The sequence below is a fragment of the Fopius arisanus genome, unplaced genomic scaffold (assembly GCF_000806365.1).
Source record: "Fopius arisanus strain USDA-PBARC FA_bdor unplaced genomic scaffold, ASM80636v1 scaffold00049, whole genome shotgun sequence".
Lineage (NCBI taxonomy): Eukaryota > Metazoa > Arthropoda > Insecta > Hymenoptera > Braconidae > Fopius > Fopius arisanus.
The window spans coordinates 120,009-142,681 of record NW_011887788.1 but is presented as its reverse complement, the minus strand read 5'-3'; the positions used below and the strand labels follow the sequence as shown (position 1 = coordinate 142,681).

The following is a 22,673-nucleotide window of genomic DNA, read 5'->3' as shown; positions in this document are numbered from 1 at the left end:
CAATTAAGCTAAGTTTCGAGGAAAAAATCGGGAGGGAGAGGTTTGGTTTACGACCCACATTGTCCCATAACTCTCGAGCTCTACCATGAACATTGTTTATGTCTCACCGCCGACATTGTCCGGAAACCAAAAAATCTAATCATTGGGAGATCTCCAGGTCCAAGTTAACGACCACTTTGCGTGAATGAGTGAAGTCGGAAAATTCCTGATTGATATGCCAGAGCAACGCGGATATCGAGTCCCTTCCGTATCGCTCTGTTTTTGGGCATTAACTCCAAGGACAAGACCGATATTTCAAACTCGGCAGTTAACAGTTATTGTGATTAACGAGCTCATTGACGTTCCTAAGTTCACCTCGTAATGCTTAATGAGGATCACACGGTCGAGGAAGTGTCACGGTTTTTCGGAAATTCTGACGAAACAAGGAAGCACAACTGACGCTCATTAAGTGCACGCTCTGAGGTATAACGGTAAACCCACAAAAAATTATGTTGACTCAAGTCGATATCGACTTCGGAGTCCCTCTCGAGAAACCAACTATCCAAAAATGAAAAAATGAAAAAATGAAAAAACAGCAAACAAAATTCACCCGACAAAATAATTAATTATTTGATCAATCTTGATAATACTTATGATCGAATACAAGCCATTACTTAATAATGGGACGGTGGGCGAGTGGATAAGTTACAGAGGCAGACTTGAGAAATCTCCAGTTCAAATACTGGTTAAAGCTTTTTTTGAGCGAATTAATAATTATCAATATTTTTTCTGAAACGATTAGAATAATGGAAAAAACTTGTAATTTGTATTGAATATTAATATTGCACAGGTGAAAAAAAAATAATTGGTGTTTACGTTAATTTAAATAGGCCGCTACCGATGTAATTTCAATGAAAATTGTTGAGCTCGAAGGATTCGAGATTGAATCAAGATAGACGTCTTTAATTTTCTTCGTCAATACCCGGTGCCTCGAACAGCACTAATTTCGTAACGTAATCATCCAATCATTCCGCACAATCTCCTCTGCAACGCGTGCGTTCATTCTGAAGACAAGTGGAAACACACGAGGTCCTCAGCAAGAATGAGTTTGAGTGAATAGACGAGGGAGAGATTGGGGATGGAGTACGAGGCATTTCGAAAGCACCGTATAATTAAAACAACGCCTGATGCTCCAAAGTCGCTTTTCAGGGTAGGATCCCTACAAACGGCAGACTCGAGGCTGATTTCATTAAACGTCTTACCTCAGTGCCCGGCTCATTTCTGTTTAGTTGCGCGCAAAGTCTCGTCTACGCTCATTTTATTCTCCTCGTAACCCTCTCTCGTTTTCCTCCGATGTGGAGTGTGCAACAGTGTCTCGGGGAATTTTGCTAATGGCAAATATAAATGGGAGAATCGCTCGAGGATGACAAACCCGGGGGAAATTGGTGATGACGTACACCTGGACGGTCGAAAAAGTTGCTGAGAAATTAACAAATTGTTCGTGTAACCGGGACGAAATTCATTTCTACGACTTTTTCACTCAATCCGACGTGACGAAATTTTCTAAACCGCCATAAATTCACGCGGAATTTTTATCCCAGTATTTCAAAAGATTTTGGATTTAATTATTTTTTTTAATAACGAAAAATTTGCTTAACCAGAGAATAACGAAATGCGATTTCACTACATGATTAGTTTTCGTAAATTGAATTTACCACGAGTTTTTCGTATTTTGCATTAATTTTTTCCTTCGTATGTTGGGGAATGACAATTTATCCGCGATTCCACCTGTTTCCCACATGACACAGCTTGATACAATTCATGAAACATCATAACTACCGCGTGGTCATTAAATTCAAGGTTTGGCGTTGTTTCATCGTTAGTCTTGGCGACGGGAGTTGGGATATTTCAATTACCATTTGATTCGGACTTTTCTTATATATCTGAGCGCCAACTTCCGTGAGAACTCGACACTGTCGAGTCATTTAGGAATGACCGGTGCGACAATGAGAGATAATGTGATGAATTGCGCATTTGCCAAGGGAACTACCGTTACATAACTTTTTATAACAATTTAGGATAATGCAAACTGCAGGAAGAGATAAATACTTGAAAGATTTCGGAACTATTAAGTCGTCGTATACGCGATTGTTATTAATAAAAAAAAAGATGAGCTATCGAAAAAAATAGCTCCTTGCAATTTGTAGTCCCGCGTCTCAGCCTTTCGGCCGTTTGGGCATTCGGTGAATTAGTACACCGCGAGAAAAATAGCCGAAAAATTACGAAACTTTTCTATCAACCCCCCAGTTGAGTTATCAAACTGACTTTCGACTCATTAGCGATTCTACACGTGAATTTGACCTGACCGAGTGGTGAACGAGATAAGAACACCATCTGGGGTTGGAAATACAATAAAAGGGAGTAAGGTGAGACAAAGATGGCGATTGGCCCCAGTATATAATCCAAGTGGAGTACCCCACGTTTAACACGCTGTAGGACATCCACAGAGTCGGCGTGTGCCCACAATTTTCTCTCTCCTTCTCTCTCATTAATCCTCAAATCCTCGACTTGGTCTTTCTCTCTTCTCTTTCTGCGGGTAGGGCATTGTATCGTTGGGTGTGCCGACATTATTCAGAGAAGTGAGTACCCAGAGAGAAACCGGCTCGATTTGAGAGCCAACGATACAGCTGGCATTTAGCGGGCATTCAATTAAATATTGATCCAGCTCTGCTAAGCGCCGGTAAACAATTATGCACGCTAATTAATGCCGGAGCCCCGTTGTCGGTGCAATCAAACCCCCTATCGTTCCAACTCCCTTCTCCCTCCAATCTACCGACGAAACCTCCGGTGTTCCATAGAAAATGTACCTCCAGCTTCGAGGAATACACCATCGCAATCGATCCGTACTCTATTCTATCATTCATATTCACCCGCTTTTCGTAATTATCGAATTAGGAATATCCAAGGTCAATTAAAAGAACCTAATCAACTTTCTTTGCCACTTGGAGTATTTAGGGATATTAATTCTCACGGACCGTAAAATCGACGTTACTCAATGAAATAGTGATGGCTTACTTATTGAGTAGTATTATTTCCCAAATGTCTCCTGCTCAGCTCTGTCTCTTCCTGCCTTATAACCACTGTAGATCCTTTCCTTTGGATAGCCACTGTAGATACAACCCTCACGGATAAATTTTTACACATGATTTACACAAGCACATCACTTCGCGCGAACCGTGGCAAGAGACCGTAAGAATATCATACGGAGAAATTTATGCACCGAAATGGAGATTCCTCAATTTTTTAATAGCATTATTTTCCAAGGTGATTCTGCTCCGCTTTCCTTTCCTCTGTGCATCCACTGTAGATCCAACCACGCAAATGAATTTTTATCCAAAATTTACTCAGAGATATTAACTCGCGCGGACTGTGGAGAGAGAGCGCCTCACTGAATGGAAAATTAAAGTGGAGCAACGAAATTTATTTTCCCCGGTAAAATTGAGATTTGTTAGTTTTCAAATATTATTTCTCAAGATCATCTGTTCTGATCCTCTCCTTTGCTCAGTGCATCCGTTGTAGAATCAATCGCGTGAATGAATTTTTATTCGAGATTTACTCAGGGATATCAACTCGCATGGACCATGGAGAGAGACTAACAGCATATACCCAAAATGTATATGAAGGAGGGAATTTTCCCCAACGAACTTGAGATTTCTTGGTTTTAGAAAATTATTATTTCCCCAAGGTTTTGCTGCGCTGCTCCTCTCCTCTCCTCGAGGCTGCTGTTGTGGATCCAACCGCGGGACTGAATTATTGGCAATGATTTTCTCAGGTATATCAACTCGCACGGACCGAGACGAGAGGCCCCTCGCGGAGTTGCGTTTCTATTACAAATTTGTTGAAACTTGAAAACCTGCGATTCACTCGTCTGCGCATGACGATATGAGGCTAGACTTTTAACCCCCACCATAAATTTTCCGCCAATCACATCGTCACAGCTGTCTATAAATGAGACTGCAATACTGGAGAAATTTTATTATTCGGAACGACACAGAACAGAATGGACCAGAAGAAGCAGTGGAGGAGTGGCGGGAAATCGCCTCGTGGTTACCCGAAGACTACAATTTCTCCAGTACGACTGTACACTTCAATTCCTCAAAAATCAGACAGAACACAGTCACCCCCCCACCATGGAGTCATCCGCGAATCACCGAGTTTTATTTCATCATCGGATTCTACAGAAGCATCGCAACCCGTCAGTAGACCGCACTCGAGAACTTCCAGCCTTCACAACACTTACTGCCACGATTTTACGTTTATCAAAACTAACGGACCCAAAAATTCATCGCAGTCTTGCAATCTAAAAAATTAACCTTGAAACGTTGATCACCAAATTTAATTTCCCGTTCTCCCTCGAAAATTTAATATCATCCGTATAATTAAAAGCGAAGAGACTAATGAAATGTTTAATTAGAAATGCATCCTCAAACACATTTGATATACCGAGTGCTCTATTAGGTGGACGAGCACAACGCACTCCCATATTTTTTCAACTCCGAGTGGTAATTATAATTTGCAAAAAAAAAAAGAAAGAAAAAAAATCCACACGATGACCCGAGTAGTTCGTTCGCTAGGAAGGTTATATTTCATGCACTGAGAGACGAATTAGTTGAAAGTGAACCGCCGAAATTTATCTGATGGAAGGTGATTTTTTTTCTCTCCATTTAGCGCAACTTTTTTTCAGTTCCTCTTTACGGTAATTAGCTGGCTCATGTTAGTTCTGTATTAAAAAATATTTTGCCGTCCATGTAAGCCAAATGAATGGAATACGGTGAGGTATTTTCCACGTTGTGGGATATGTCTGGTGGTGAAGGCACAAGTAGCCAACATCCGAGGGGCGTATGTGCTGGTGTACCTGGGGTGCCCGCGCTTTAACTATCCCTCGATCTAAATGCACTCTAATGGACTGCATTAAACAGAAAGGGGGTGGTGGGTGGTAGAGAGCCCAATCCCATGGGTGGCGAAGGGCTGGTAAGCTGAAAGGGACGCCTGGAAAACACATTCCACCGCTAGTATATTGCGTTAGAGAAACGAAACTCTTGTTATTTCATCGTTGACAGTGGAATGGACAGTGTTTTATTACCTAATTAATCGAGTTTGCACATGCTTTTTGATGTTTTTAGAGGGAGCCGATAGAGACAAAGCCATCTATAGCTCTTGGATCATGTGATTGTATTAATTGACGTTTAGGTTGCTTCGGTGCAGGTGCAGTCTGGAGTTGTTTAAAAAATTAAACGAAAATTCATCTCCAAGGGAATTTTTGAAAATTTTTTTTGACTACAAGTTCTAGGGCTCAAGAATGAATTTTTCCTAAGAGTAGGAAAATTTTTTTTCTGTACTTCAGTTATTTTAGTTGGAATATCGAAAGTCATTTTGTAATAGTGAGAAAGTACAAACGGAATGTTCGGTTAATTTTCGAAATTATTATAGTTAAATACAATACCAGTGGATTACTGTGTCTCTCAAAATGAAAATGAACAGCTGATGCTGAAGAAACACATAGCAGGTGCCCCTGCGTGAGTGCAAGATTCTCAATTACTTGAAAATGGCCCACAGCAAAATCTCCCGTCTCTCCTTCATTTTAACGCCATAGCATGATCGCGATATCCATCTTCCCGTAGGAAACAATTACAAAACACGGAACGAATGAACGGAGATGAAAAAAAAGAAGTGAAATTTATCCGAAAAAATAATTAATTAATTAATTTTCATAATAATTATTATCACATTTAAGATCTGATAATGGTGTAGTGGGCGAGTAGCTAACGCGCAGCCCTACGGACCGGCAGATTTCGGATTCAAATACTGGTTAGATTTCTTTTTTTTGCAAACTGTTACTCAATTATTTTTGTACACAAACTTTGAAAATTTGACACAATCGAAATTGCAGAAAAGATTCGTAATTATTGAATATTTATCTCCACCAGTTGTATCGTAATATCCGATTTTAAGTGCAATCCTTAAAATACCCCGCGGAAAAGACATTAATGTTTGGAAGTAAAATTTAGCAGTTGGCGTCATGTGGTCTGTCATCTCGGTCCGGATGAAAGGAAAAATAGCCGACGGAGGGGTGGAGTTGAGGCGATTCTCACTCCACCGGTGCGTGCAGAACGCAGCAGCTGCTGCGCGCTAGACGACAGGTATGCCAATGTGCACGTGTATCCAAAAAAAAGTGTACACATCATCAATCACGCGGTATTCCATCGGATTAAATGTAATGAAGACGTCAATCCTAATGTCTCACCGATAAAAAAAAATAATTCGCGAAAAAATTTTTAAACAGTGCAATCTACAAAGTATAATTTTTAAAAAAACTGGGATGAGTCAATACTATGTAAATTTGAAAGCTGTTTCAGCAAGGGCATGAACTTGACACGGGAAAATTAAGAAGAAAATGCGGAAAATTGGTGGTTGTGTATGAACCGAGGGAGAGGTGTATAACAGGAGTGGATTATGGGCTGAGCTGCATTACTTAACTAAATAAATTCAATATCTTGGAATAAATACATTGATAAATCAGTCACTTTGCTAAAAGCTTACTTTACTTGTGCGGGGCTTTTGGCAGGCACACGCGCAAACAACCAAAGATGTGTACACAATGGTGTGTATGTGTTTGTGTGTGAGAAACGGTTGAATCTTTCGCGTCACGGGAGAAGGAAATGAAATGGAAAGTACGAGAGAATCTGCGGTGGTTGGAGAGAGATGGTGCGTCAAAGTGGCTGAGTAAAGTGTACTAGAGGGCGAGCAAGGGACAAACTGAATGAGAAAAGAATGAAAAAAAGATAAAAAAAAATTGCAGAAAAAGAGAACACAGCCAACTCACTCAATCTCTATTTCTCTCTTTCTTCTAGCTGACGTTACTTGTCGGTGAGTGGTTTGCTACTCCACTATAAAGAATCTTGTTTGTTTCTGGCCGACGGATATCGAAAGAAAAACTATTTGACTCGAGTTTATTTCTCCGCCAAAGTGGCTTTTTAAGAAAAATTTGAGAATTTCCGAAGTGCGTGCTCAATTAATTAGTCGAACGGAGAAAAATATATTTCTTCCAGCATCTGCACGGAAGTCATTGAATAAATAAATCAACTTAAATTTATTATCAACGCACTACTGTAAATTCAATATTTTTGGACTAAATCGATAATTAAGACAAGCGCAAAAGTCAAATTATCTCAATCTACCTCTTTGCTACTGATGTAGAATTTCGCACCTCGCATGCAGCGATTTTTTTCTCCTTTTTAAGATAAAAAAATGAAAGAATACAAAGAAATTCAATGGAGGGGTTGAAAAATTAGTTGACACTGCTCTTGGGATGTACCCGGGGTAAATAAGGGTGGGGAAATCTCGAACCGGAGGGTTGAGATTCACCTCGGGCAGGATAGCACTGATTAAAGAAAAATCCACAACTTGTTGAATGTCTTAAATATTCATCCGCCAATGTAGCATCTTCTTAATTACTAGTACTCTTTCAGTACCAACCCTTTCTCGACCTCTCCCCCCATCACCCCCGTCAAAATTTGCACAGTGAAACAAAAGATCAATTTTATGCAAAAATTTTTGATTCAACTCTGAAAATTAAATTTCTTTCTTTCTTGTTTTTTAAATATCTTTTGGAGAGCATAAATAATGAGTGATGAAAAACCGCAATATCTAAGAATAAAATCATCACTCAACGCGAGGCACTTTATCACCCCGAAATAAACAAGTCTGAACGAAAAAATAATAAAAAAAAAAGCCGTTGGATTAAAGTCTGGATAAAGTGGATGCGCTCGTGTGCTCATAGCCAATACGGAGGGGCTGGAGGGGCTGGCAACGGTCCAGCCTAATGGAGACTCTTAGCGTAATTAAACGTAAACACATTCGAGGCGTCGTACTAATCTCCGAATGCTCATCGGTATAGTCTCTCCAAAATTGTTTTATCTTACACTTAATATCGCCATTGAAATTCATCGAGGGTCTAAAAATTAATTGCCCTTGAACTTTGAAAATTTGCAATTGAATATTTTCCTCTATTTTGAAACAGTTTATTAGAACGGATATTTCTCTATGGAATCGCGAAATAATTCAGGACTTTTTCATCCACCGACTCATGCGTGGGTGTCCGGTGGAAATAAAAAGGCACTTAACCACCCCCCCCGTTCCCCCTAGCAATCTCCAGGATTGGCAATTAATTTGTGCCAGACTTAAGTGCGGTGTCAAGAGGAACGTGTCCCATTCCCTCTCAAGTCTGTCTCACCTCCCTAAATTGCTGGAGTTTTCTTATTTATTTCTGTTTATCCCGGTATAGCTTTGTCTTCAAGTATAATAATACTCGAGTGTAATGGGATGTAATCACGAATTTTTAATCATTTTCCAAACAAATTATCCCCAAGAATTTCGGTATTTAAAAACAAGTGGCACTTCGTGAATTGCAACTCGAAAAAATTGATCTACACTCTTATAAAAAAAATCATATAATTCCATGAATATTTTCAATGGATTGAAATTTTTACGAAGAAAAAGAAAAAATTGCACATATTCTATTAGAATGACATCTGCGTTCCCCAGGAAAAAAAATTCTCTCTTGTTGTCTCTCGCCTCTCCATTTCCATCGACTTCTCTCAGGTGAGAACACTCAAAAAAGCCCCCGAACGAATATCGGCAACGACTCTCATGAATTCCATCCCACGGGAGAATACGATTAAAATAAATAACTTGTACATGCGGAGTGCGTTAGTGGTGTGTGTTGCGGGGTAAACGCGTGTGGGCGTTAGCATTATTGCCTTTTGACAATGAAACTTTTATTAGAAACTTTTACGAGCGAACGGGCGCGTTGTATCAGTCGATGGAAAATCAATGTGCCAATTGTGTTTCCCTCCTCCCCCCGAGCCTCTACCCCTCCACCCACCTCCTCCCACCGTTTCCCTCTTTTTCTCTCCCCACTCTCTTGAATTTACATTTTTATGACTCCCCGATGTTTCTGAAAATTGACGAATTAATGAATAATAAAAAATGTTACAAAATGCCGTCCCTCCAATAATTTCGATAATAAAGTATAATTTGTTTATAAGGGGTTCATCAATTTTTTATGCGATAATTTTAATACAGACCGTGCTAGCCCCACATTATTGGAAGCGCCATTTCAGGCTTCCAAGAATAAAATTAAAATTTCCTGAAAAAAATAAAAGAAAAGCTCAGGACAAAATGGGGATTTTTTTTTTGTGTATTTATCCACGAGAGCATTAGACGCCCAAGATAAACAGTGCAGCGTAAAAAAAATTCCGTCGACTATTAACTAAACACCGGTGACATGGAAGAGGAGAGGTCTCCCAGTCGTACATCAGTGTCTTTCTTTGTCTCCTCCATTCCGTGAAAGCAGACGGGTACCGCCTTTCCCGCGGCAATCGTCTCCCACCCACCCTCTACCCTACTTTTTAGTAAATCCGTCAGCCCAGGAATCGTTCCCCAGAATCACGCTGAAATAATCCAAACGACAAAATCGGGACTGAGTACCTAAACTCTTATTTTCTTTTATTTTTAATTAAAAAAAACTCCCCATTTCTGTGATTTTCCATTAATCATTGCTCATCATTAATTTCCCTCATAATTAATTTTCGAAAAAATGGCGAGTTAATTTGGTCTGGTAATAAAATGTAGCGAGAATCCGCTGGAGTAGAGATACAAAGTGAGTTGTGTTTCTTAAATAGAAAATGTCTTTGGCGTGCGGAGGGGGAGTGCATAACACGATTGCGGTGGCCCGCGGTAAGATGCATTCGAGGGGCGTTTTGGGGTGGTTGATGTAGTCTTCGTAACAGGCTCTGACGAATAGCGCCGGAAATAGAGGGAAAGAGGAAGAAGGGTGATGAAGCCGACGGAGGTTGGACAGAGTTCCTCGGTGGGACGACCCGGCACCGAAGGTCAGGTGTCAACTCGTCTGGGAATCCGCGGGTATTACTCACAAGAGGAATACATATCCGACACGCGATCTCACTTGTCCCCAAAAGTGTAAATAACGCGTAAATGACCATTTGGGTAACAAGAAAAAATTTCAGGTCAAAAATGGTAACTACAAAAAAAAAATATAGGGATGAGAAATAACGTTGGAAAAATAGTAATTCCCTTCCGGATGTCACTGACTTAGGGAAATGGCTCCAATTGACATTTAAAACTCGATGAATACCTCATTAATCCACCGGATGTCGAGTGTCACTTTGCAGGCATTATTAAATCCCCGGATATTCGACGTTCTAGCTGGCAGGATACAACACAGATGGGAGAGTAAACTCATACTACATTGAACGAGATAATTGGCTCAAGATGTAATAAGGAGAGGAGGATTTTGCATCTGTTAATAGTGAACGAATAATTCTAAAAGATCACGGCTGATTTAGCTAATGATCACGAGAAATTTTAACATTAATTGTCACACAACATTACGAAAAGGCTTGTTCAAACTAAAAAAATATTCAGCTCCTGCTACCTGTCCAGTATTTCCCCGAATATCCGAATAAAATATCCGTCAAAAATTTTTAATTAAATCCGTCATGTCCGTTAACTGAAGTTCACAATAAAATTCACGATTTCGAACGTTTCAAAATAAAAAGAGAAATGAAATCTCTAAAATCACCACTAGAGTATCCCATATTCAGCCATTAACAGACAATGGCATTCAAAAAATTGAGAACAAAAAAAAGGGAAAACAAAATAATAATCGAGGGTAGCAGAATGCCCAGAGAATCAAAGAGAAAGAGAGGATAAGGTACATCATGGAAAGTCGCCTGGCGGGGGAAGGAGATCCTTTGTTTGTCGTTCGCTCCAATTACCCCCAACCAGCCACCCCTCACCGGTAGCTTCATAATTAACTCCCACTCGTTTAACAAACTTTACTTTTAATGTTTTAAAAATAGTAATTAGCAGCGGCGAGGAGAGGAGACGAGTGAGGAGTTGGGCCACGGGGATGTAATTAACTATCATGCAACCCCTTCTCCATCACCACACTAGCGCACCAGCCGGCGCAGCAAGGAGGTAATTGGACCAGTCTTATACGCTAACCACCCTCACCCTCACCATCACCCCCTCATCCACCTCTTTACCACCCACTGGAGGTGTGTGTGCAATGGGTGAGTTTGCCACCCTCTCGAGACCCTCGTCCTACCCCTCCGGGCCCAGAGCCGAAATGAAGGGAATGAAGATTGGGGCGAAGGGAAGAAAAGGCAAGATGAGCGGAAAGACGCGAGATATAAAGGGTTTGCTTAAAATTGCACACTGTATTCGGTATTATGGTATCTCATCTGATGAGCTTAGTCGAACGACCGTTGGATGGTAGCAGGAAAATCCATTAACTTCTCTTCTATCCTTCATCTTTTCTCCTGTTAACCCTTTTCGGAGATTTGCCGTTTTGGCTTCACATTGGGAGCAATTTAATTGCTATTGTTCCCCAGGGAATGGGGACATCATTAAATTTTAATTAGGCAGCTATTGGAGAGGCTGCTGGGAAAGTTTGATTTTTCTATTTGTGGAGATTATATAGGATGCTGAAATTCATTTTGAGACGCACGTGGCACGTGAATTCTTTCCAAAGTTTTAATTTAAAACTTGCAGTTGGAATTATTGAGATGATAAAGTAGGTTTGAATATTTTTGGAGTGTGATTCGAAATGATACCGTAGGATCCGGGGCCCCCGTTAATGCCGAGAAGTTGAACAATGGGGAAGATAATGGACGGGACAAGTGTAAGGATTGATGTTGTAATAGTGAAATGGCCTTGTCAAAGGGATTATGACATTGGAGTCCGGAGCGGGTTAATCAGGCCTTTAAAGCTTGGGTGAGGGTGGAGGTGGTGTCGTAGTGGCTTCAGTCCTCATCCCCGATGAGTCACAGTGGAGAAGCCACTCTGGTGCGGACCGAGTAATCAGCACCCAAGACGAATCCCATTTTTCTTTCGGCTTCCTAGATTCCTCCTTCAGATGTCTCATAGAGATTAATTCAACATTTCGGCGAAGGCGAGGACTCCTAGTGTAGATTACTTCATTTTCCCCCAATTCCGCACAATTTGCCCATTGACAACGAACAATACCTTGCCAATCCCTCAAAATAATTTGATCTCAAATTGAATTGAAGAGTATCAATTACCCTCAACCAATTGAAATTTTAAAAAATCATCGATTTGACACAATGTAAAGTGGACCTACTACTCAACTATAATTAACAAAATTCATTATCCCCGCTGAAACTAATTTCACCTTCTCTCCAGTCTCTGTCCTTTAATCGCGAAAAACCGTGAAATTTAATTAAATTTAGGACCGCGAAAGTAAAAGAGGCGAGGGGCACCTAGAGAGAGGGGAGGGGAGGTGAGAAGAACGGCCAGAAGGGGGTGAGGGTCCGCCGTAGGTGAGGGGGTGAAAAAGGGGGAAAGGGTCGCGGGGTGGAGGGGGTGGGCGAGTGGGCCTGGGTGAGAGAAGGTAAGTGGTTGATGCTAATAACGTTCATGTCGTACCATAACGGTATTAAACCACTAGAATAACGACGGTCTGGATAAGCCCCCGTGTATATACTGTACTATATCTTTAAAGCTCCGTTCAACCGTCAGGCAATTCTGAAATTATTTCCCATTATTCAACGTCCAACTTTGAGGCCATAATTTATTGCCGTCGTTCATGACCACGATATTAAGAAATTTCACCGATGGGTCTTTTCGTGGGTCCTGGCGTTATATTTTTTTGAGAGGAGCTGGAGGATTTCTATCATTATCTTTACAAATTTTTCCATAAATTCAACCACACGATTTCCAAATGATTCTATTATATTTACGATTTATCGGAACTGGTAAAAATTTTTTATCATTGAAATTTCAATTGGTAATGCTAATAATTTTCAACGGATACATTAGGAGCATCAAATAGCATGATCCTCGCGATTAAATATTTCTGACTGTGAATATTCACGAATAGTCTCAGAGAAGAGCATCCCCTGGTGTTTTTCATTCAAGTATATGAGTAGCGATGGCCCCTAACCCGAGAAGAATGAAAAAAAGCCCACCGGCCAAAAGTACATTCCAACCGTATTCGTTTGGACATTCATGTTTAGTCTCTTCACCCATGTGCACGACACCCTCAATGTTTCAGTGGATTTAGATTCGGACGTGTTTTCGCAGTGAGACGTTACGCGACAAATTTCTGCCTGGCCGGCATCGTTTATAGCCCGTGCACACCGACGAATCCACCTGAATCATTAATAATCCCCAACCCAGTACCGACATACCAAGCCCAAGATACTGAATTTTCACATGGCCAGAATTATTGGTTGAGAAATAGCTTGCGACGCTATTTACGTATTTAAACCGAGCCAGCATTTCCCTGCCACCCACTTCCACCTGAATCATTGAGCTACCAAGAAGCCAATGCCAAACGAAACAATCTGCATACCCTGAATAAACTGACACAAGGATTTGACTAATATTACATGCCCGGAAACTATTACCTAATGGACCAGAATTTATTAATAATTATCGAACGGCTGATTCCGAAGAATTGATGGGAAAGGAACGTTTAGGTAGAAAAATTTTAAGTCGATATAAGTGAATCCGTCTGTGTGGTGTATACGTAAATGATAATTACGTCTCGGACGGAAGATGTGAGTGGGGAGGAGAGGGAAGAGGGAAAATGAATTAGAGCCGAGAGGCAAGACGAAACAGTGGACAAAGTGATGGAGACTCAGACTAGAGGCCCAGTACCATGCCCTTCATGAATGGGCACTATTATGGTGCAAGAAAGTCCGAGACAATAGTGCCCTTTCAGAAATTTGACTCCCTCCCGACAAATTACGGAGTTACGCAGGAGAAACAATAATGAAACTCTCGGGTTCACCCCTTCTAATGTTTGTCCGGCTTTTCTTCCGCTCTAGGGTTACGATATTTTTACGACTTTGGCGTATCAACTTCAACAATGTTTTCAATTTGCAGGTTGAAGCGACGATGAGAGTCTGCAAATCTCAATATTCTACTCTGAATTTCAAAATATAATGAGAAAAAATTTCATCTAAATTACCTTCACGATTAACGAATTTTTAGAAGTCAGCAGACAATAATTAGCCGTTCTTCTCACATTTTCTCCCCGATATTGAGTGGAAAAATTCTAAAAAGATTCCACTGCACGATTCCATAAATTGTTCGGTAATTATTCTGCTCGCCCTGAATTTTCGCGATCTTTACAGAATTTTCACTACGTCATCCAATAAAAGCTTTCAAATTTAATTTCCGAATGTCAGCGTAATTAAATTGATTATAGTGAATGCAATATTCATGTTGACAACAATCCACTGTAAAATCGAGGCATTTTCCCAATTCACCCAAAAACAACATCAACAACAACAGTAAATCAACAATTGAACGCGCCCATATTGATTTTTGTGGGTAGAAAATTAATTTAAATGCTGATTAGCGTCAACTTCAGCCGCTACAAAAAAAAATCCCCAGCGATTGTCCCCACCCCCTGGGCATCCGCCCAAAATATAAATAACCAGAATAATAACAGATGAAATCGTGCGTGGAAAAACCAATAAGTTATTACCCCTAGCGGTGCCAGATGATTGGTCGTAATCGGAGTGGATTTTTTAATTTTTTTTCCAGCCATCCCGGCAAATTACACATGCACTGCTATCAGACAACCCATAACGCATATTTTCCGATTAATTTGAATCCCAAAAACCTGGACGAGGGGTCCGAGAGTGGTGAACATACGTGTGACCTCACCCTGCAAAACGGGTGAATGAACACACGTATATATATGAAAATGTATGTATCAACGACATAAAGCCAACGTTTGATGTCTACCCAGCGCCTGTTGACTCTCAATGGTACAGATTTCCCTGAAACATCTCCGAAGGTGTCGAAATCCTGAATAACCAGATTGCCAAAAGAGCACGAGTCTCTTACCATCTGAATACCCAACGAACCCATCAGACAAATCATCCCTCTGACTAACCAGTCGCAATCTTTCATCAACAATCTACATCCAAGTCCCAGAAACCCTTCGCCATTCACCAGCACCCACCCAGACAGAAGTTCTAATTTTCAACAACTAATTCTGCATAATCCATAAATTTGTCGCGAGAACTGAATTAATGCAAGTGTAAATTCATTCATATAATATTCTGAAATTTATAAACAATTCCTGGGGAATTCACAAAATTTTCCTCTAAAATTGGCTCAATTTTCGATCTAAAATTACAGAACTCGTACTCATACCGAAAAAAAAACCACTCCTGCCAGGTAAATTTACTTGTTACAACCAAATCCACGTAAATATTAGCATTAAAAATTCGTAGATTTTCGTGTAATTAGTAAATTAAAAATATATGCCTGAAAATACATCAGCAGGGCCTGTAAATTGGAAAAAAATCCCGAAAACTACAACTCTTTCCTCTCTGTGCAGACGACTAGAATGAATAATTTCCATCTCCAGCCACATCACCACCCAACTTCCAAAAACTTTCTCCCACCCCCTCCTAAAAATACCAAACTCCCGCTCCAAACTAACCCCATAACAATGAAATAAATTTCCAATAAACCTACCCCCCCAATCAATAAATTAGCATAAACGAAAAACAGAATCGTAAACCCTCATCACCAAAATAATCCCACGGAAATCCAATAACCATGTACCCACGAAACCTTTCACTTCAATTGACATGAGCCATTGTCCCCGATTACTCCCTCAAACCTCCCCCATTCACCAGATTTGAACAATCCAAAGAACTCGAAGCCTATGAAGAATCATGAATCTTCACGGACAAATCGATGAAACCCTGACCACAGCCCACGAGGACAATTTACCTCCGTTGAAGACATCTCCATGCAGTCCAGCCCCATTCTACTCTTTCCGCTGGTGCGACTCGGATATTCACCCTCGACGGCACCAACGGAAGTCAAAAAAAAATTCCTCCCCACAAATCACGTGACACAATGGCCCCGATTGTACACACTACCTCCCCCTTTTCCTTCACCAGCCCCATCACCACCCCAACTTTCTAGATCCTAAACCCAACAGCGCTAACTGCACCAACGGCGCCGAAAGGGTCCGCTCAAATCTATTACCGGAAGTCACTGTATTCTATCTCTTTCCCGTAATATATCTCACTCGGTGTTATGCGTGTTTTTGGTACGTTTGCATGGTACTCGTGGATTTGTGTTATGGAAATTTGATACCAACACAAAACCCAACTCAACTGGTTGCCCCACCGATATTTCGACGGGGTATTGATGCTTTTATACAGCATCGTATACAAAAGCTATGGCTGTCTACCTACACGCGTGTCGCCAATTTTATCAAACTATATTACTTCCGTTTCTGTCAAGTCATGGGAGGGAATGATTTGTCAATTAGCGGAGATTTTTCATATTCAACAGCAAGTTTTAATTAATTTTGTTTGCAATTTTTCAATAGCCAAAATTTTATATTCTCGCCGAGAGATTGAATCATGCCTGTGACAATCAAATAATTGGCGTACTTTCCAATCCATCCCCGACTATCAACAAACTATGACTCAACTATGGTAAATATCCTCGAATCAGTTGAAATCACAGCTCGAAATAACTAAACACGGTGTATTGACTCTGAAGGCAACCACGCAATTCGTACATATGCGTGTGTACATTGACTTTAATGGAAGTATACGAGTAATCGCTTGTCGATTGATTCACACCGATCGATCTATTGCGCTCGGTTGACGAAGAAGTGGACTGGGTGGGTGAAGGGGGTGGCGGGGGTGTCGGGGGGGGAAGTACAAACGTTTGCACGCAATGCAAGTGGTTTGAGATGCGCGGCATTGTATATATAGATCCGCGGGTTCATACACTGTGTGCATGTATTTCGTAACATCACGTGTGCATGCATTACCCTGTACTACATATGTACGTGTGAATGCATGAGTAATCAGAGCTAATGCGTCCCTAATGGTGACTAAATACCAAATCATAGTTCGATGGGTTCCCAACGAGCCATCCTGTAGATTGACGAGGGGTGGCAGAGGGGGTGGGAAAATACTGCATGACCTCGCCTGAGTGTCCGCGCGGAACAAATTTCGAAAGGCAGGTGATTTTACTATTCATGGGTCATTAAAAGCAATTACCGATTTTTCGAATGTTTTTTATGCGCTATTGTATCACCCTTTTACATGATTATTTTTCGGGACTTTAATTCAATTGTTGGAAAATTTTTGGCGAATTTTACGGGAGATAAAAGTGAAAAATAATTATGAATTTATTTGAAAAAAAAAACATTAATTAGTCAGCACCAGGTAAGCCTACATTGAATTAATCCATAACAACTAAGGAAATGTTGTTTCCACGCCACATATTAAATATATCCCCGTCTTCCGTCAATTATTTTTAATTCAAAAATTTGTAACATTGAGGGGGGAAAAAAGAACGGTAAATTCATGGTCTCAATACTCGTGCATTGTTAACGAGTTTTAATGAGAGTTGAAAACGATAATCGTCGCTCTACCCAAGTTTTCCAACCGAGACTCGAGTCAAAAGTTTTCTTTCTAATTAAGAAACAAATAAACGGGGTTAACGGTGGCCCGCTTTTCAAGCACACTGCGAGTTTTGTGTTTTTTGGATAATGAAAGATTGTTAAATATACGGCACAAACGTGCAGACTAAGAGAAAAAAAAAAGAGAGGGTGAGAAAAAGAGAGAACAGAAATGAGTCTGTGCCACTGCGTGAACGCGTGCTGTACGGACGCGTCTAACGAGATGCTGCGATCCTTTCCTCTCTTCGTTTTTCCGCTCATTACTCGCTTTTGTCGCGCAATACCGTCCGTCAGGCTCGTTCGTTTTAATTGCGGTTGCACTTGCACGCTATCTCACGTCAGTGTATCTGAGGATACGTTAAAAAATGAGAATAGAGAGCTGAACCAACTCAATGAGTACAACTTTGTAAAATCATCATTCATTATTTTACCGAATAATTAACAACAACTTTATCCCGCATGACTCTACACTGATGGAAAATTACACTTGAAACTTCAAGTGAGGATACATGAATTTTTTTTCATTCTTATATTCCATTTTTTCTATTTTCATATTCACAATTATCGAGGATAATTTTGTTAAAGTGGAGATATTAAAAACGTGAATGGAGTTTTTTACAAGTTGATAAACTCTTGAAAAGTCGAGATCGCAGTGACAACCCTATAATATCCGGGATAAGTGTGAGATATGATACGAGAGTCTTAACCAGTGGATTTTCTGAGCCCCGGGGGCGTCCGAGTCGAATGAACCGATCGTAAACGCAACACCGACATTCGTGTTTACTCAGATGAATAACGCAACTGTTACTAACGCATTACATCGGCTCATTGCGCGAAAGTACCGTGAATGTGTCCACGTACAGATATAAACCACACGCGGAATAAAGGTGGATGAGAGTTTTGGTTTGGCGTACGGGGGCTGGTAAGGAGCATAAAAGTAAAAAATAAAAAATACCAGGAAGGAAAAAAAAAATTGCGGAAAAAAGTGGAATAGGGAGTCGGATTTTTATGATCGTTCTCCACGGACTCGCGTATCTCCCTATGTTTTTACAATATAATGTACACCTCGTTAATGGCCAAGCATGCACCTCAGCACCGCCAAGTTGTAGAACGCACGCGCATATTTTTTTAATGTCCATGCACTTTTTTATTAGCGGAGCGACGCTATGAATAAGAAGAATAAACGAAGGACAAAAGGGGATGATTTTTTTTCAACCCTGGCTTTGAAAAACAAAGGGAGAATTTTTTTTATGGGTTTTATGGAGGTGCGAAAATCTCAGGTGAGACCAGATGGACGGGATTTCATAGTTGTACAAGTGATCTCGGTGGAGGATAATCAAATTTCCGTGAATTTGAATTAATAATTCAAGTGAAGGTGGGACTAAATGGGAATTCACATCGCGGCTATTATTCACTGTTGAAAAATTTTCAAATTAATATTCAACGATTAATGAAAATTATTCATCTAATTATTGATAAATAGCGAAATCCATAATTATTCTTCTATTCGATAAATTTACGTGGCAACCAGTATTTTTTAAGTAGATAATTTTCAGAGAAATTTTCAGCTGAATGACATTAAATTTGACTTGAAGGGAGAAGACAGGATCAAGAATTATTATCGTTGATACATAAAACCATCGCCATGAAAAATTAATAAATAGTAGATAAATTCGACTGATGTGAAAATAAGGGGCTGTGTGTCACGTCTCGCACCGATATTAGTTCATATATTCAAGCTGAAGACTAAAGTATATAACGGGGGTACAAAAGAGTGTGATCCCCGCATGTTGGAGGCACGTATTCGATGTAAACCATGTAAAAAAAAAAAGAAGAAATCTTGAAGTCACCCAACCCCTTGTGTAAAGCAAAGAACTCCCGCGCATATTGAATCTTATGAATTTGCGGCATGTGTGGGTTAAGGTGCCCAAGGGGGGAAATTTAATTTCCCGGGATTTGACTGTTCATTTACCTCCAAATATGTTACCCTCATTCCATTATTTACTCTATTCCAATCTTCCCCAGGAATAATAAGAGATAAATATTCCTTTAAAATTATGAAACTCATAATTCACTCACCGATTACGGAAGTGACTTAGAAAATTTTTATTTGTCTTCCGAAAGCTCCAAGCGGAGCTCGCAGAATCCTTTCAATAAATAAATCATAAAACCCGTTCGGAATTTATTTTATCAGTAACCATAATTTTTTTTTTATTTTAAGATTTGAGTATGTTTAATTGGATTAATAAAAAATTTCGAAATGAGTCGCCGAAAGTAGGGGGGATGAATTAGAATGAGTAGAGTTAAGGTGATTTGAATGTTCACAATGTAAGTGGTAGACACACAAAGGAAGGGAGGAAGAAAGAATGAGGTGGTTGAGGCAAAACGAGGGGATGGAAAATGGGTGAGAATATTGGTTGGCTTGTAATACCGAGAGTGCGGGGGTGAAACGGTGACGAGGGGTCTCGGAATATTAAATATATTATTACATTCATTCTCATTTCCCTTTAACCCCGACATGCCTGTCTACTCGGTTTCATTGTGAACAGAAGAAATACGGGCCCTCGTGAGACACTCTTAAATTGACATTTTTTCCATAGAAAATTTCTCCGGTTAATTATCAAAAAGAAACCCCAAAACTCTATATTTGTCAAAATATTCCCTATCAAATGACATCAATTTCCTTGATGCTGACTTCTCTAATAAATATTTGCAAAAGAAAAAAAAATTTTAAGTGGAAATCCCTCCACGACAAGCTCCCAAATCGATTGTACCCAGCAAATTAGAGACTTCTTCCTTTTTAAATAGTGGGATTTTCCAAGGTTCGGACCCCACAAACGACTTAGCTTTTTCTTATAATCGGTTGAAACGTGAAAACCTGTAAGTGAGTTGTCAATGCATGCCTAATATGAGGACCTACTTTTAACCCCCACCATGAATTTTGCGGCCAATCACGGTGTCATAACCGTTTGTATAGGAGACTTCATGCCTATTTCTTCAGTACTGAAGAAATTTTATTATTTAGAACGCGGGAGAACAGAATGGGCCGGAAAAAGCACTCGAGAAGTAGCAGAAAATAGCTTCGTGGTCTCACGAAGTTAAAATTTCTCCAGGACGACTTTACACTGCAGTTCCTGAGCAAGCAGACGGATGGCCTTGTCTACATAAACAAATTTCCGAAATGACCTTGGCATAGACAGAAAAGTTCACGTCAAAATTATTACTCGCTATTAAATTTCTTAGCGTTTGACGATTCGTTCAATTAATTTGAGTTATGATATGACTCTTAATTCTTGCTTTAAGATTTCTATTGGATCGAAAACTTCCAGAATTTCAAGTAGTCACAAATAATAATAATTTAAAAAATTCCCAATATAATATCGCGTCTCAAAAGAAGTTGATTTTTTGGAGTAATAACTCAAGCGGCAACCTGCTGACATTTTTATTTTAATGTCACCCGAACTGAAATCTTTAATTTATAATGACGAAAGTTCTTTTAAAATAATCGCATGATGCCTGAACACTGAAACGACGATGATAGAATCCCATAAAAATAAATCTAACCTAAAACGAAAACGCGGGTGATACTATGTGACTCGCCTCGCGGGATCGGCCTTGGCAAATGTGTACGCTGCAAACACATAACCGTGGGTATTAAATGTAATTACCTGGCCCTTGTACAATGGCCCACGAACCCCTGTTGGGCTCGTGTGTTCCGATACAGAAACGATCGATGTTACACATCGGAGGTACGCAAGAGGTGCGTGTATATATCGATGAGCACTTTCCATTAGCATGACCAAAACCCAAACCCTTCACAATGTATTTACACTGCCCGCAGTTATTTTTCCATATTTGAGTAATCACAGACAAGTTTGAGGTATTGTCATGCAAGTATCGACATCAAATCGATTTAATCTTCACGAGACGATTATCATTTCTTTTCTATTCATACATAAAAATTGCAAACTTCAATTCCGCTGTCGGAATTTTTTTTATACTTTGTATAAAATTGTATTTTCAATTTCAATTGCTGAATGAAGAAAAACTGTAATTTTTTGTTGAATAATAAGATTAAAAAATGTAACGAATTATCAAATTATTTGAGGAGAATTGATAGAAAAATTTAATTGAATCTATAAAACGTCAATCATTTCCAATCACGTATCGTATGTTATTCTGAACCCTTTTCACACAAAAAATAATCTATCTAAAATTCAAAATCAAAATAGAGGATTCAAAGATAAAGACTCATGTCTCTCATCTCCTTATCAAACATCCCCGAAAGAGGCTTACTAGAATCCCCATAAAAGACAATCCCCAGTAACAAGACCAGCTGACATCCTGACTTATACACCTATTATCCTGACCACTTAATCCCCGATTGGTTTGACATTACGAGCTTTTGGTACACGAGAATCAACTTACACCAGCCATCCCAAACGCCTACACGATATTACCCTGCAATTTCACAACAAATGAAAATTGCTGTTGAATATTTACATTTACAATCGAAATGTCACTAGGTGCGTCATGAAAAGCCCAATAGATTGCAAACTTTGTTTTGCTGCATACGGAGTGTCAAGTAGGGCTTATCAGGACAGAGGATGTTCTACATCGAGTTACGAACCCACACCTTAATCCGAGCAAACACGTGGGCGACATTTTACACTGAAAAAAAAATTACCCACATTTCGCCAGGACAAAGTAGTGACTCTGAATAATAAAAAATAAGCAATCATTTTCTCAATTTTAATATTCGATTAATAACCGGTGAAATCCTCGTCAACGCGAAAAAATTCACTCTGTCTGTTTCAAGTAAATTGTTTTATTTTTCTGGAGAGAAATTTGGTTGCAATTAGGAATAATGCATTTGCCGTAGTTTACGATACGTTTGAATTTTATGCTGAGATTTGATAACAGTATATCAGCCACGAGAAATCAACCATGTATATCTGAAATTGGGGATATTGAATTTACGCCATTTCAGTTTTGACATATCAGTAAGCGATACGATTCAACGATTGCGATTCATGTGTCCCCGCGGAGGAAGTAATTTTTTATTCTAAATAAATAGCTTTTTGTGGTATTTACGAATTGAAATGATAGATTCACCCAGAAAAATGGT

At 39.8% G+C, this 22,673-nt stretch overlaps 1 protein-coding gene across 2 annotated transcripts in view; it reads right to left on the bottom strand.

Annotated features, from left to right (window-relative positions):
• LOC105267650 (LIM/homeobox protein Lhx9) overlaps positions 1 to 22,673 on the bottom strand; it is a 151,286-nt gene that overhangs the window by 118,862 nt on the left and 9,751 nt on the right. Inside the window, exon 1 of one of the 2 annotated variants that reach the window (XM_011306644.1) lies at positions 3,055 to 3,073. The exons of the other annotated variant lie outside the window; for it this stretch is intronic. The gene's annotated coding sequence lies outside the window, so the exon portion shown is untranslated. Of the gene's footprint in view, positions 1 to 3,054; positions 3,074 to 22,673 lie in introns of those variants that run through there. 2 annotated transcript variants of the gene reach the window in all.